Here is a 15,651-nt window from a genome sequence, read left to right as displayed (position 1 = left end):
AAGCCTTTACTTTCACATTGTCGCTTGATCAGACATCAAAAATCTAACCACCTTGCATAACTGAACAAACTTTGGGTACTGTAAAAAATTATTGCCAGCTATAGGTCGTGGCATAAATAATTTGGGGAAAATCTAGATTTTGTGAGATGAAAAAGTGTTCTCTGAAACCATCGCCTCCTTTTTGTGCGAAAAGGCCTAGAAAAGGGTATCATCCTCTATATAGTAGAGATAACATCCTTTGAGTATCCTAAGGAGGTAAAAATGTTCTTTATGAAATCTAACCAATGAACGAAGTGTTCTTTTCCCCGAGAGTGAGGAGCTTGCATGCACATTTTATTTTTGTTTTTGTATTTTCATGTAACCTATGTTTGTGGAGAATAATATTTTGTTTCTCTATTTCTTGTAGAGAAACTCAAAAAAGTGTTCTTTTTCATTATATTTATGCTTTAATTCCATTTATTTCATACTCTCATTGTTATTTGGTCTCATAATATTTCTCAAAGTTAAACGAAAGGATTTCATGGCATAATATCCCTAAGTGAACCTTCTAGGGATTTTTTTATCTACCAGAGCTTCTTTGTGTGTGTAGTAATCCACTTTTTAACACTTAACAAATGTAATATCATTATAATATAATAAGTCATGATATGGCTAGAAATTCTCATACTTAAGTTGGGCTGCCTTAAGGAGTGAAGATTGATCATTGCTAAGGTCAAGAGTAATGAACTAATTTATTACGCTTCCATAGCTACAAATACAACCCACACAACAATAGATGACATTGTAAGACATCAAACACTTATTATGGATCAGTGTTATATTTGTAGAAAAAGCATTTTTAGAATATTAGGTTTTTTAGTATAATTGTTAGTACATAACTACTAATATTGTAGTATTATTAGTTATTTTTCTCTTTTTTTATTTTCATCGCCTTCTAAATATAAGAGCTACATTACTGATTGGACATTCAACTATGTTTACATTCACGAACATCTTCAAATGATTATGAGTTAAAGAAGAAACCAAGTTTCCGACTAACTTATTTCGCTTATAATTGAATTATAAATCTCAATAATGTTTGAATATTTGATTTGCCAATATAGAGAAAACATCAATGTGCAAATCATAAGGCTTTATTCTTATCCAAGTTAGTTTTGATATTATTTTTTATTTTTTATTATCTGAGTTTTTTTATGCTTTGCAATCTAGATTGACATTGAAGTCTGATGGCTTATTTTTAGCAAGCTATTCTTAGGGAAGAAAAGTAACAATGTTGTTTTTGTTTTTTTTTTAGTTTTTTGTAACAAAAATGTATGGAGCATTTTAATGATATTTGTTTTTGTATGAGGGAGCTCAGAATAGCTTGTACGTTAGCACAAATGGAAAGAGAAGGAGGGATCAATCCGTGAGTATCACCTTTGTCATAAGCATGTCTTATTGTAAAAGTGTTATTTTAAATTATTTACTTATTAGTTAATCTTTATTTATGTCAAATCTCTAGTGTATATAAGACCAAATTAACACCCTTTTATGATATGTTTATTCCATGAAATTATGATATGTTTATTTTATTTTGGTTTTGAAATAAATGCACTTTTATTTAAGTATATTCTTTGTCCCTTTTAAAAAGCAAAGAAAAATGTAAAATGAAAATTGACTCACCTAAATAAATTAGAAAAAAACATCTTTTTTTAAGTAGAAAATAGAATGAGAAAGAAAAATGTTAAAAGCTTCATTTCTTTTATTTTTCACTCAAATATAGATAGTAAAGAGTGGAAATGATGAAATTGATTGAGAAAGGAAAAATTATAAAGGTTTAATACCTATTTCGGTCTTTATATTCGTCATTTTTGTTTAAAGTGGTTCTCGAGTTTTTTCAGCGTTTAAAGTGGTCATTTTTTTGTAAATTTGTTCAATTTGGTCTTTTTCGCTGACGGCGTCTAAATCGCTAACGACATAGAGTCCGCGTAAGAAAAACGGAATGAGTTGTCACATATATAGTAAAGCTCACAATGGTTGGCTCACATCATCATCTCGCTATGTTATCACCATCTTCCCCAAATCAAAACCTTAATTTTCAATTTGGGGGTTTCCCGTCATCAATAGAGGTTGAATGAGTTCAATGTTCGTGCGATTTGGGATTTTGCAGGTTTCCATGGAGGAGGTGGGATTTTGTAGCTTAGCACCAAACCTCTCAGCTTTCTAACGCTCAGGCTGACTCCCGTTGATCGCCACACCAGAAGAGTGCAAACCAAATTTTGTAGCTTTAGTTGCAAAATCACTAATGATCACTCCTAAACGATTAAGCTACCATTATGAATGAATTGAAACTGAAACTAAGCATTAAAAACGCAAAATTGGAAAACTCAAAACAACATAAAAAAAACGCAACCTAAACAGAAAAACGAAACCCTAGTACTAAAATGAAAGTAGAAAACACAAATTTGATAGAAACAAAGCTGGAAAACAAACATTAAACACAAGGAAAATGGAAAATGAACTACAATGCAAAAACGAAAATAAGCAAGACAAAGGAAACGAGAATGGAAAACAAAAATGCAATTAATTAGAGAAAATGAGTTCAATATAAAGAGAAGAGAAAAACGAAAACCTAAGATGGAGCTCTCCAAAAAGCCAAAAATGTAAAATGAGGAGAGTATCTAGGGTCTGCCCCCTTTGGCACACTAAACTAGGTCAGCCACCAAAATGGACTTTTTCCAATTATGCCCAAAAAATGGGCCCAAACCCTAAATCTGTCAAGAAAATGTAAATCTAGTCCAATATTCACTACCTTCGAATTTACACTCTAATTAAATCTAAAACGCCTATGTGAAAAGTGGAAAATGACGTGGCAACCCCCTTGATCGCCCAAAATAGTATTCCAAAAATTCCCCTGCAATTAATAATCACAATAATTAACTTCAAATAATTCAAATTAATTAAAATAGGAAATTCTGGTCAAATTAAGCACAATTAGCAAAAATGGGAAAATAATGGACATTCAAGCACAATTCCCTCATTAATCAAGTATAATAAGCTAAGTGAAGTCAAGAAAATATTGACTCATTAAAATAGACCACACTTATTCTTTTGCACTCCTGGGCAAAATTAAGACGTAGATCAAGGAATTGTTCAAAGGATATTAGGGGAGTGACACAACCTCAGCACACAAAAACAAAAAGACTCACTAGAAAATAAACAGATTTACACAGTCCTCAAGGAATCTGGAAAAAGAAAAAGGGTAGACAACATCCAACACACAAATAATTAGAGAAAACAAATACTTATAAAATCATCTAAGCAATTCAAGACATGGCAAAATGATCAATCAATCAAGAGGTGAATGAAAGATAACAAAATCTCACAGATGCACTATCACTAGTGGAAGAAGAAGGACCATCTGCCTCAAATTTTCTACTTGGACCAGCCTAGTCCTCTTTTCTTTGAGAAGTAACAGGGTGAAGCTAGGGTGCAGGTGTAGGTGTAGATGCAGGTGCAGGAGGTGGCACTATGGGCACAACGATTTGCTTCCTAGATCTAAGGGCAATGGCACTGACATTCTTTGGATTCTGCACAGTTTGGGATGGTAACTTATCAGAATTCTAAGAATTTGCCTGATTTAGCTGTGTAGCCATTTGCCCCATCTGATTAGTCAAACTCTGGATTGAAGCTTTTGTCTCCTGTTGAAATTACGTGTTTTGAATAGTCATCTGCCTCACTAACTCCTCCAAAGTAGGCTTAGAAGAAGTGGAAGGTTGAGGAGCTGTCTAGGTAGGTATCTCTTGTTGTTGTTGCTTGCTTTGATATACTGAACTGGTGGAGGCACATGTGGTCTACTCGAACCTGCAACATTTTGAAAAGGTGGTGGTTGCTGGTGTTGTAGTGGTTGTTGCTGCTGATGTTGGGGAGCATTGGATCATCTAAGATTTGGGTGATTCCTCTACCTTAGGTTGTACCTGTTGCTGGACAAATCACAATTTTGCTGTTGTGGCTGCCTATTATTGTAGATGTTTTGCAACATAGGTTTGAGGTGCATCATGACTAATAGATTGCTGCAAAGAAGGACAAACATCTGTATAGTGGTCACTGGAAGGACATATAGCACATAGTTGTGCAACATATGCAGATGGAGGTGTTGGTCTTTGATTACTAGCCAACTAAGTCACCAGACTCATGAGGGCATCAAGCTTGCTCTCCAATTTCTTATCTGCAGATGATGAGGAGTGGGTAGCAACATCATGAACTCCCCTCACCACAATAACATCATTTCTAGCACTAAACTGTTGGGAGTTGGAAGTCATCTTCTTAATCAAATGTCTGGCTTCAGCAAGCATCATATCTCCAAGCGCTCCACCACTGGTAGCATTTATCATACTCCTCTCCATGTTGTTCAAGCCTTCATAAAAGTACTAGAGAAGGAGTTGCTCGAAAATCTAGTGGTGAGAACAGCTTGCACATAGCATTTTAAATCTCTCCCAATACTTAAACAAGATCTCTCCACCAAGCTGCCTAATCCCAGAAATGTCTTTTCTTATAATTGTGGTCCGGGATGCTTGAAGGAATTTCTCCAAAAATAATCTCTTAAGATCATCCCAGCTTGTGATGGATCTAGGCGCAAGGTATTACAACCAATCCTTTACCACGCCTTTTAGTGAATGAGGGAATGCCTTTAAGAAGATGTGATCTTCAAGAACATCATGAGGCTTCATTGTGGAACAAACAATATGGAACTCCTTTAGATGTTTGCGTGGACATTCACCTGCAAGACCATGAAACTTGGGCAACAAATGGACCAGTCTAATTTTGAGAACATATGGCACGTCCTCATCAAGATATTGGATGCACAAGCTTTCATAAGTGAAATCAGGTGCAACCATTTCCCTAAGAGTCCTCTCGCGAGGTGGAGGTTGTGCCATATTGTTCTTGTTATGAAAAATAACAGAATCAGAATTAGATGCAGTAGATGTAGTATGCACAAAGTATGGAACAATAAATGTAGAAGTAGAATGCTGAGACACTAATGGTATGGATTCAAATAGTGGGACTGAATCTAAAGACATTCCTATTATGCCTAGCTAATCTATGAAAAGTCCTATCAATTTTAGGATCAAAGGGTGATATTTGCCCAAGACTACCCCTAGTCATGCACTAAGTCAACTCTATCAGCAAAAGTCAATATAGTGAAAACATAAGGGTGTAAACATCAAGTATATGCAAATCAATTCAGTATGGGCTGAAATTTTGTGACAAATCCTCAAAAATCATGAAAAGATAGCACAAAAAATTTCAAATCAAAATTGAGAGTGCAATTATGTTAACTGACATAGGAAAATGTGAAAAACAATAAAAATTAAACTTCAAAAATAAAAAAGAAATAGTAAACGGCCTTTTTTTGGAATTGGAGGGTTGACCTCCTAGCACTGGATAACTCATATTTTTCTACCCAAAAAGCACATATGATTCGTCAAATTCTGACATCATGAGCAAAAGTTGCGTCATCGCGAAGTTTGGGACGACCTTTTCTTTTTTAATAATCATTTCTAAAAGGAAAACCAACTATTAGGTTAAAACTTTGGATTTAATGTTATGTTTAGTGAGAATCACTTTAGGGAAAAAGAAGGGAAGTAATGTCTTCAAATATGGGTTAAGAAAGATAACAATATGCCTGGTTGGATGTGTGGGGTTGGTGAGATTTACAATTTTCTTAACCTTTCTTGTTGCTTTCTCTGTTCAATGACTTCTTGTTTTGAATGTGGTTGTTTGGGATAGAGAGGTACTGTAAAAAAAATGGTGGAAGTGGGGAAGAAAATGATGTTGAAGTGGTGTAAGGAGGATGAAGTGGAGGGAAAAAGATGAATGACACATTTATCCTTTTACTTTGCTTCTGGAGGTGCAGGAAATAATACCCGTGAATCCGAAGTAGTGATTTTACATTAAGCTATAAACACTTTTTGAATCAAGTGAGAAGAAGTGTGTGGAAGTTTTACTTTTTCTCTAGATGTCAATTTATTTTTTAGTCTCATGTTTCTTCCTGTGTTTCACTTTTATATGTACTAATGTATTAATTATAGTACATGCCGATCAAATATCACAAGGCCAAACGATTGTGTTCGAGTAAACACTTAATTGATAGGATCCCTCAAAGATTAGGATTATACCACTAACTCATGGATTATCACACTAATCAGGATTAGAGTGTCATTGAGCCGGAATTAGGCTTTCAAAAGGTAAAAGTTCACCAAGGAAACCATAAATATAATGTATGCAGGTGAAACATTTAATAGTTTTGAACCCTGTGCATTCATTATACTCAACTAAATCGAGCACTTATTTAACCATCGAAATGTTTAATCTTATTAAGATTAAATATGTGTTTTATCCATAAACTAGTATGTGATTTTAGTTTTCGTCTCTTTTTTTGAAACTTTGATTGAAACTTTGATTAATTTTTATCTATCTGCTTTTAAAAAGTTTCAATATAGTCCTCCACGACTAACAATGTTAGTCTTTTTTCTGATATAGCTAACATGTATCATATGCAAGACCATTTCTAATTTTGTTTCTCGTTATAACTAAAATTAAAAGAAAAAACATTAAACTTGTAGGCCTAAAACTAGAATCCTCTTCAAAAAGAAGCCTGTGTAGGTGGAGAGAGAGAGCCCACTACAGACAGATCTGGGAGAAGACGGTGAGACAATCAGATTTAGAGATCTTTGATCTACGTGTTCATCTCTTACGACATCGTGATTCTCTTGGAGTATACTGACTTCAGTGGCAACTTCAACGCCATCGTTTTTCATGTGCCTCCAAAAGTTTCCTACCTTCAACAATAAATTCACTTACAATTGCGACGACCACACTTATAACTACCTTTCGTCGACAACGGATTCACTACTTCTCCTATTGATCCATATAAAACAAATTCAATTTGAGCAAACGTGATTTAAGCAAATGAAATTGAAAATAGAAATGAAATTTAAATTAAAAGAAATTCGTGTTGTTGTGAATTATTTTCACACTGAATTGAAATTTAGGTATTGAGTTTATGTTGTGTGATCTTGATGATGGCAAATTTGTTGTGATTGTGATCTATGTTGCTTGGGGAAGGTTGTATGTGGTTTGATTTGTGCTTGCTGCAGGTCCAAGTTGAAGGAGCATATGCAGTGCTATGTTGAGCACCCTGAAGAGATAAGCAAGTTTCCTAAGGTGAAGACTTAGGTTTATGAAGTTAAAGGTTTCATGATGAAGAACATTGAAAAGGAACAGAGAAGTTTCCCAACTGGGAATGAAGAAGAATAGGAATTTCAGTTTTGGCATTAAAGATTTAATGTTTTTTTTTAATTTTAATTATAATCATAAAAAAAAAACTAGAATTAGCCTTACACGAGGTATACAATTAGTCACGTCACACAAAAAAACTAATATCATTATTCATGGAAAACTAAATTTGAAACTTTTTAAAAGGAGGAGGATGAAAATAATCAAAGGTTTAAAGAAGGATGAAAACCATATTTAACTCATTTTATTATTCTTGCTTTTCTTCCATGACCATTCCTCCCTCGACTTCCGGTCATCCTGATTTTACTAAATTCACATAGAAAATACATCTAAATCAATATGTAATCAACATGTAATATTGTTGTGACCTAAAGGATTCATAAGAACTAATATTTGCATGGTAGGTTGCTCAAGTGGAGCCTTAATGTTATTTGTGTCTTATATACTCGTGGATAAATATCTTATTACAAACATGAATCATATGATGCAAAAAACATGACAAAATTTTATTAAAATAATAAACCTATTTTTGTTTTTTTGTGTACAGTTAATTGTTTATTTACTATATGATCTACATGAACAATAAATAGTACAAGAGGAACTAAGACTCAATGGTATAAATTTTGAGGAGTGGATGTGAAGTTGGTGTTTTGGTGATAGATGATTGGGTATATTTAGTTATGTAAAGATCCTCACCTGTGAATGATTAGTATTTATTGAAAAAAATATTTTATACAAAGGAGGACTTTATATATGTTAGCAAAATAATGAAGAAGAAATTTTGATGATGCCCAAATCAAGTCAAGAACAAACATGAATCATGAAGAATGATCTTTGAAGACTTGTAACCTTTTGTAATAATTATATGAACATAGGAAAATTAGTAGTTTCATGTATGCATTCAAAAGTGATGTAAAAAAATAAATCAGAAGCAAAAACTGTGCAGTGCTAATCGATTAACAAGAGGTGCTAATCGATTAGCGTTAATCGATTAACAGAGGGTGTTAATCGATTGTTCCAGAGAGCCATGGAGAAGCCCAGCAGTGCAGTGCTAATCGATTAAGGGGATAATCCATTACTCTTCCCTTGTGCTCAAATACTCAGAAACTCTTGAGAATTGTGTGCTCTTGCTCAGCTAAGGAAACTCTGTCTGTAGAGTTGGTGATATACTGCTACGGTGATAGAGGAATAGCTGGTTCATCCTTGGTCTGTCTAAGGAAGTGTTCGGAAGAGGAAGTCATCCTTCGTGAAGTATTCGGAGGAAGTGTTTCATCCTTTGTGAAGATTCAAAGGAGGTGTTGTTTCATCTCTTGTGGCTTCAAGAGAGGTGTTTTCTAAACTTTTACAAATTGTATCTGTGTGATTGTAGTTTGTAATAGTTTTGTGATTAGTGAAGTGTTTATCTTGTTTTGAGATAAGCGACTGGACGTAGGATTGGTAAGATCCGAACCAGGATAAAATCATCTGTGCAAATTTCTCTCAACCTTACTCTATTTTATTGTCTTTATTATCTGCTAAGTAAGTTTAATTGAGTAGAAATTTTTAAGGCACACGTTTTTAGTAAGAACCAATTCACCCCCCCTCTTGGTTTGTTATTCCACGCTAACCATTCCGCTGCAGCCGCTCTGACAATTGGTATCAGAGCTTGCTTTGATAGTCATTCAAATGGCGGGATCACATCAAACCTTTGCAGAGGGTGCTTCTATCAATAGACCACCACTATTCACAGGTGAAAATTACGCATTCTGGAAGATAAGAATGCAAATTTTTATGGAATCTATTGATATAGATATTTGGGATGTTGTTGTATCTGGTCCTTTTGTTCCAATTAACAATATGCAGGAACCAAAGCCCCGTGACCAATGGACTGCTGAAGATAAGAAAAAATTTGGTAATGATGTAAAAGCTCGTAATATCATTTCGTCTGCTTTAACTGTTGATGAGTTTTACAGGATTTCTATTTGTAAAACTGCACAAGAAATGTGGGAAGTACTTAGAGTAACCCACGAAGGTACAGATGATGTTAAGAGAGCAAGAAAGAATACATTAATCCAGGAATACGAAATGTTCAGGATGAAGCAAGGGGAAACAATAGTAGATGTTCAGAAAAGCTTCACCAACATCGTAAATCATCTTATTGGATTATGTAAGTCTTTCGATACTGATGAACTTAATATAAAAATTTTGAAATCTTTAGACAGGTCTTGGCAACCAAAAGTGACTGCAATTTCTGAGTCACAAAATCTCAACACAATGACAATGGCTGCATTATTTGGAAAGTTGAGAGAGCATGAACTTGACCTTGGAAGACTAGATGAAGAAGAAGCAAAAACTAAGAAAAAGACTCTAGCCTTCAAATCTGAGGTAGAAAAGAGCAAAAGCAAAATGGAAGATGAAGACTCAGAAGAAGATGAAAATTTGAGTTTACTCATCAAGAGGTTCAATAGGTTCATGAAATCAAAAGGCAAAGGGAGATTCAGAAACGAAAAGAGAGAAAATCAAGGATCTTCCTCAAACTATAGATGTTATGGTTGCGGAGAAAAAGGACATTTAAAAGCAGACTGCCCAAATCAAAAGAAGGGTGAAGAAAAGAAAGAAAAGAAGTTCTTCAAGAAAAAGAAAGCATACATCGCATGGGACGATGACAACGAATCAATTTCTGACTCGAGCAGTTCTGATGAAGAAGCAAACATATGTCTAATGGCGGATGACGATGACTCTGGAAGCCAAGTAAGTACATCTAACGATTCAGATAATTCTAGTCAATATGATAGTGAAACTGAATTGCATGATACTTATGCTGCTTTATTAGTAGAATCCGAAAAATTAGATATAGCTCATAAGAAATTGAAAAAGGATTTCAAAGAGTTAAAATTAAATTTTGAAAATATTCTTGAAGAAAATAAAAATTTGAAAATTACTTCTGAAAATTTCTCTAAAATTAATGATAATTTGAAAACTGAATTTACAAATTTATCTGAAGAAAACAGAAGTTTGAAAAATAAATTTTTATATCAAGCGGAAGAAATTAGAAATCTAAAAAGTAAAGTTTTATACTATGAAAAAGAAAAATATATTGCTAGTAATGAATGTGAATCTTGTATAAAATTCAAATATTTTTCTGAAAATACAACCACTGGAGAATGTAGTAAAAATAATGAAAATAAGGTTGTTAAAAATAAGTATGTTCCTAAAAATAAACATAATCATAGAACCCGTAGAACTTGGGTAGAAAAAGGAACAACTTATAGGAACACAAATGTTGCATCATGCTTTTATTGTATGAAAAAGGGTCATACATCTAATAAATGTAAAATTAAGCATTATGGTGTTCCAAGTGGTAGATATGCTTGGGTTGTAAAATAATTTTAATCCTTTTAAATCTAACCCAAAGGACCCATACAAAGTAGTTGGGTACCTAAATAGCTTGTTCTTTTTATGTTGTAGGAATTATCAAAACCAAGGAAGTATATGTGGTGTCTTGATAGTGGATGTTCAAAACACATGACCGGAGATAAAAAGAAATTTACAAGCTTCCGGAAAAAGGAACGAGGCTTTGTTACCTATGGTGACAACAACAAAGGAAAAATCCTTGGAATAGGAGATATTGGAAGTGAAGATACCTTGATGATCAAAGACGTGCTATATGTGGAAGGATTAAAGCATAACTTAATTAGCATTAGTCAATTATGCGATAAAGGATTCAAGGTAACCTTCGAACAAAATTCTTGCACTATTTATAAAAATGATTCTTCTGAAATTGCTTTGAAAGGAATTAGGCATAACAATATTTATTTGATTGATTTAGAAAATGCATCAAATAGGAATATTTCATGTTTAGTAGTAAAAGAAGAAAATCCATGGTTATGGCATAAAAGAGCTGCACACATTCATATGCAACAATTGAATAAACTCATTTCTAAAGACTTAGTAATTGGTTTACCAAAACTAAAATATGTGAAAAATAAATTGTGTGATGCATGTCAAAAGGGAAAACAAGTGAAATCATCTTTTCATTCGAAAAATGTTGTTTCTAGTTTAAAACCCTTAGAACTTTTGCACATGGATTTATTTGGTCCCTCTAGGATAAAAAGTTTTGGAGGAAATTATTATGCTTTAGTTATTGTAGATGATTATTCAAGATATACTTGGACTTTCTTTCTTACTCTTAAAAGTGAAGCTTTCAAAGAATTTAAAAAGTTTGCAAATTTAGTTCAAAATGAAAAAGATTTGAAAATAAAGGCTATTAGAAGTGACCATGGAGGTGAATTTCAAAATGAATCTTTTGAAACTTTTTGTGAAGAATATGGCATTTCTCATAATTTTTCTGCACCTAGAACTCCTCAACAAAATGGAGTTGTAGAAAGAAAGAATAGATCCTTAGAGGAACTACTAGAACTATGTTAAATGAATATAGTGTTCCTAAACAATTTTGGGCTGATGCTGTGAGTACTGCATGTTATGTATTGAATAGAATGCTTATTAGGCCAATTTTGAAATGTACTCCTTATGAACTTTTTAAAGGAAGAAAACCAAATGTTTCACATTTAAGAATTTTTGGATGCAAATGTTTTGTCTTAAATAATGGAAAACAAAATTTAGGAAAATTTGATTCCAAATCCGATGAAGCTATTTTTCTAGGATATTCTCTAACTAGAAAAGCTTATAGAGTTTTTAATCGGAAAACAATTGACATAGAAGAATCTGTGCATGTTGTCTTTGATGAAATTGTGGACCTTGAGGTAAAACCTCTTGAGTCAGATGAATCAGATGCAGGTGAAAATGAAGACTTGCAAAAGACAACAAATGAAGAGAAAATGAATAGTCCTCAAGATGATGAAGATCTAAACAAAATATGGCAACAACCTAGAGGATTATCATTGGACAACATCATTGGCGACATATCAAAAGGGGTAAACACTAGAAGAAATTTAGTAAATTTTTGTATGAATGTAGCTTTCATGTCGCAGATAGAACCTAAGAACATTAAGAAAGCTCTTCAAGATGAACAATGGTGTATTGCAATGCAAGAAGAACTCAACCAGTTTGAAAGAAATCAAGTTTGGGAATTGATTCCTAGAGAAGATACTCATCAAGTAATTGGAACAAAATGGGTATTCAGAAACAAACTGGATGAAGATGGAAACATCACCAAGAATAAAGCTAGGCTTGTGGCTCAAGGATATAGTCAAGAAGAAGGTATAGATTATGATGAGACATATGCTCCAGTTGCCAGGTTAGAGGCAATACGCCTACTTCTTGCTTATGCATCTATAATGAAATTTAAATTAATTCAAATGGATGTTAAAAGTGCATTTCTAAATGGTTTTATAAAAGAAGATGTGTATGTTGAACAACCACCCGGTTTTGAAGATTTTAAATTTCCAAATCACATCTATAAGTTAAAGAAAGCACTTTATGGTTTAAAACAAGCACCTAGATCTTGGTATGAAAGACTTAGCAATTTTCTTTTAGAAAATGATTTTAATAGAGGAAAAGTTGATTCCACTTTGTTTATTAAAAGAGTCGGAAAACATATTTTGATTATTCAAGTATATGTTGATGATATTATTTTTGGATCAACTAATAAATCTCTTTGTGAGGAATTTGCTAAGACTATGCAGGGTGAATTTGAAATGTCTATGATGGGAGAATTAACATTCTTCCTCGGTCTTCAAATTAAGCAAATGAAAGAAGGTACGTTCATTTCTCAAACTAAGTATTGTAGAGAAATTCTTAAGAAGTTTGAAATGGACAAAGCAAAGGAAGCATCTACACCTATGGGAACCTCTTGCTATCTTGACAAAGATGAGTCAGGTAAAGAGGTAAATCAAACTAAATATAGATGTATGATAGGTTCTTTGCTATATCTCACTGCTAGTAGACCAGATATTATGCAGAGTGTTTGCGTGTGTGCTAGGTATCAATCTAGTCCTAGAGAATCTCATCTTACAGCAGTTAAAAGAATATTGAAATATCTTAAGGGAACTGCATCCTTTGGTTTATGGTATCCATCTGGAACGGAACCTAGTCTTGTAGGATTTTCCGATGCAGATTATGGAGGTTGTAAGATAGATAGAAAAAGCACAAGTGGAACATGTCATCTTCTAGGTAGTTCCTTAGTTTCTTGGCATTCTAAGAAACAAGCCTGTGTAGCTTTATCAACCACTGAGGCTGAATATATTGCTGCAGGAAATTGCTGTGCCCAAATTTTATGGATGAAACAACAATTAGAAGATTATGACATTCATTTAGATCATATACCACTTAAGTGTGATAATACAAGTGCAATAAACCTTACAAAGAATCCCATAATGCACTCTAGAACCAAGCACATTGAGATTAGGCATCACTTTCTTAGAGATCATGTGCAAAAAGGAGATTGTGAAATAGAATATATTGATACCCAACATCAATTAGCTGATATTTTCACCAAAGCATTGCCTAAAGATAGATTCTATGAGCTTAGAAGAGATTTAGGGATATTGAAAACATGTTAAAAATTGAAAATAAGAACAAATTGCTGATTTTCGGAAATCAGCGTCAGTTAATCGATTAACAGAGGGTGTTAATCGATTAACGTTAATCGATTAACAGGTCCTGTTAATCGATTAGCATACGTACCAGGCAGTAAATTCTGCCCAAAAATAGCCGTTGTAACGGCTATAAACGGTCATTTTTTAAATTTGAACGTTAGGGGGGGCATTTTCAGCCTATTTAAACCAATACCATCCCTCATTTTTACCCACTCACTTTACCCATCCCTCTACAACTCAAATTCACTTCATTTCTTCTCTCAAAATTCAAATCTCTTGCTCTCATGGCTGAACCATCAAGAAGAAGAAGAAGAAGAAGCTATGGATCGGAAAGCACACCTCTTGCACGTGGTCCAAATATTCATGGGTGGATTTCCGATGATGGAAAGCATGAAGAATATCTACAAATGTGGAAAGAACGCAAGATTCTTCGTCAAAAATTTGTAGATCTCAATTGGTTTACCACACATCAATTTCAATTTTCTCAGCAATTGATTGAGCAAGGCGTCCAGCATCTACTGCAACTTCAAGGGTGTTACTATCCAGATTTGGTAAGAGTCTTCTACTACAATCTAAAATCCCAAAATGGTATTGTTTACACTCGTGTAAAAGGGATAGATATCATTCTGGATAATGACATTTGGACAAATGTTGCTCATCTTCCCATCTTAGAAAATACCATGCATGTGCCAAATGACTTTGGAGATTTTTGTTAGCAAAATGATGAAGATGAAGTTTTGATGATGTCCAAATCAAGTCAAGAGAAATCAAGATTCAAAATGTTATGAAGACTTGTATTGCTATGGAAAGCTTTTGTAATAATTATAGTTTAGTATCTAGGACTTAGATTATGAGTGGATTTATGTTTGCATTCAAAAGAGATGTAAAAATAAGCCAAACAGCAAAATCTGTGCAGTGTTAATCGATTAACACAGGGTGTAAATCGATTGTTCCAGAGACAAATGAAGAAGCACTGCATTGAGCTGTTAATCGATTAACAAGGGGTGTTAATCGATTAACGTTAATCGATTAACAAGGGCTGTTAATCGATTAACACAGGAGCCGTTTGAAAAACTAGCCGTTTTAAGAGCCGTTGGACTATCCGTTGGGGTGCTAATCGATTAACCACTGTAGCTAATCGATTAACACAGTGTGAAAGGCTGAAAACGAAAAATGGAAGAGTCTTTGGATGAGTCTATAAATAGACTCTCATTTCCTCTCAACCAAAAACTTGAGAAACTCTTCCCTTGTGCTCAAATACTCAAAAACTCTTGAGAATTGTGTGCTCTTGCTCAGCTAAGGAAACTCTGTCTGTAGAGTTGGTGATATACTGCTACGGTGATAGAGGAATAGCTGGTTCATCCTTGGTGTGTCTAAGGAGGTGTTTGGAAGAGGAAGTTCATCCTTCGTGAAGTATTCGGAGGAGGTGTTCATCCTTCGTGAAGTAATTCGGAGGAAGTGTTTCATCCTTTGTGAAGATTCAAAGGAGGTGTTGTCTCATCTCTTGTGGCATCAAGAGAGGTGTTTTCTAAACTTTTACAAATTGTATCTTTGTGATTGTAGTTTGTAATTGTTTTGTGTTAGTGAAACTGTTTATCTTGTTTTGAGATAAGCGACTGGACGTAGGATTGGTAAGATCCGAACCAGGATAAAATCATCTGTGCAAATTTCTCTCAACCTTACTCTCTTTGTTTGTCAATATTAATTGCTAAGTAAGTTTAACTGAGTAGAAATTAAAAGGCACAAGTTAGTATTAAAAACCCTCTTGGTTTGTTATTCCACGCTAACCATTCCGCTGCAGCCGCTCCTGACAATTGGTATCAGAGCTTGCTTTGAT

This window comes from Vigna angularis, chromosome 11 (assembly GCF_016808095.1).
Source record: "Vigna angularis cultivar LongXiaoDou No.4 chromosome 11, ASM1680809v1, whole genome shotgun sequence".
NCBI classification, from domain to species: Eukaryota; Viridiplantae; Streptophyta; class Magnoliopsida; order Fabales; family Fabaceae; genus Vigna; species Vigna angularis.
This window is presented reverse-complemented; position numbering follows the sequence as displayed.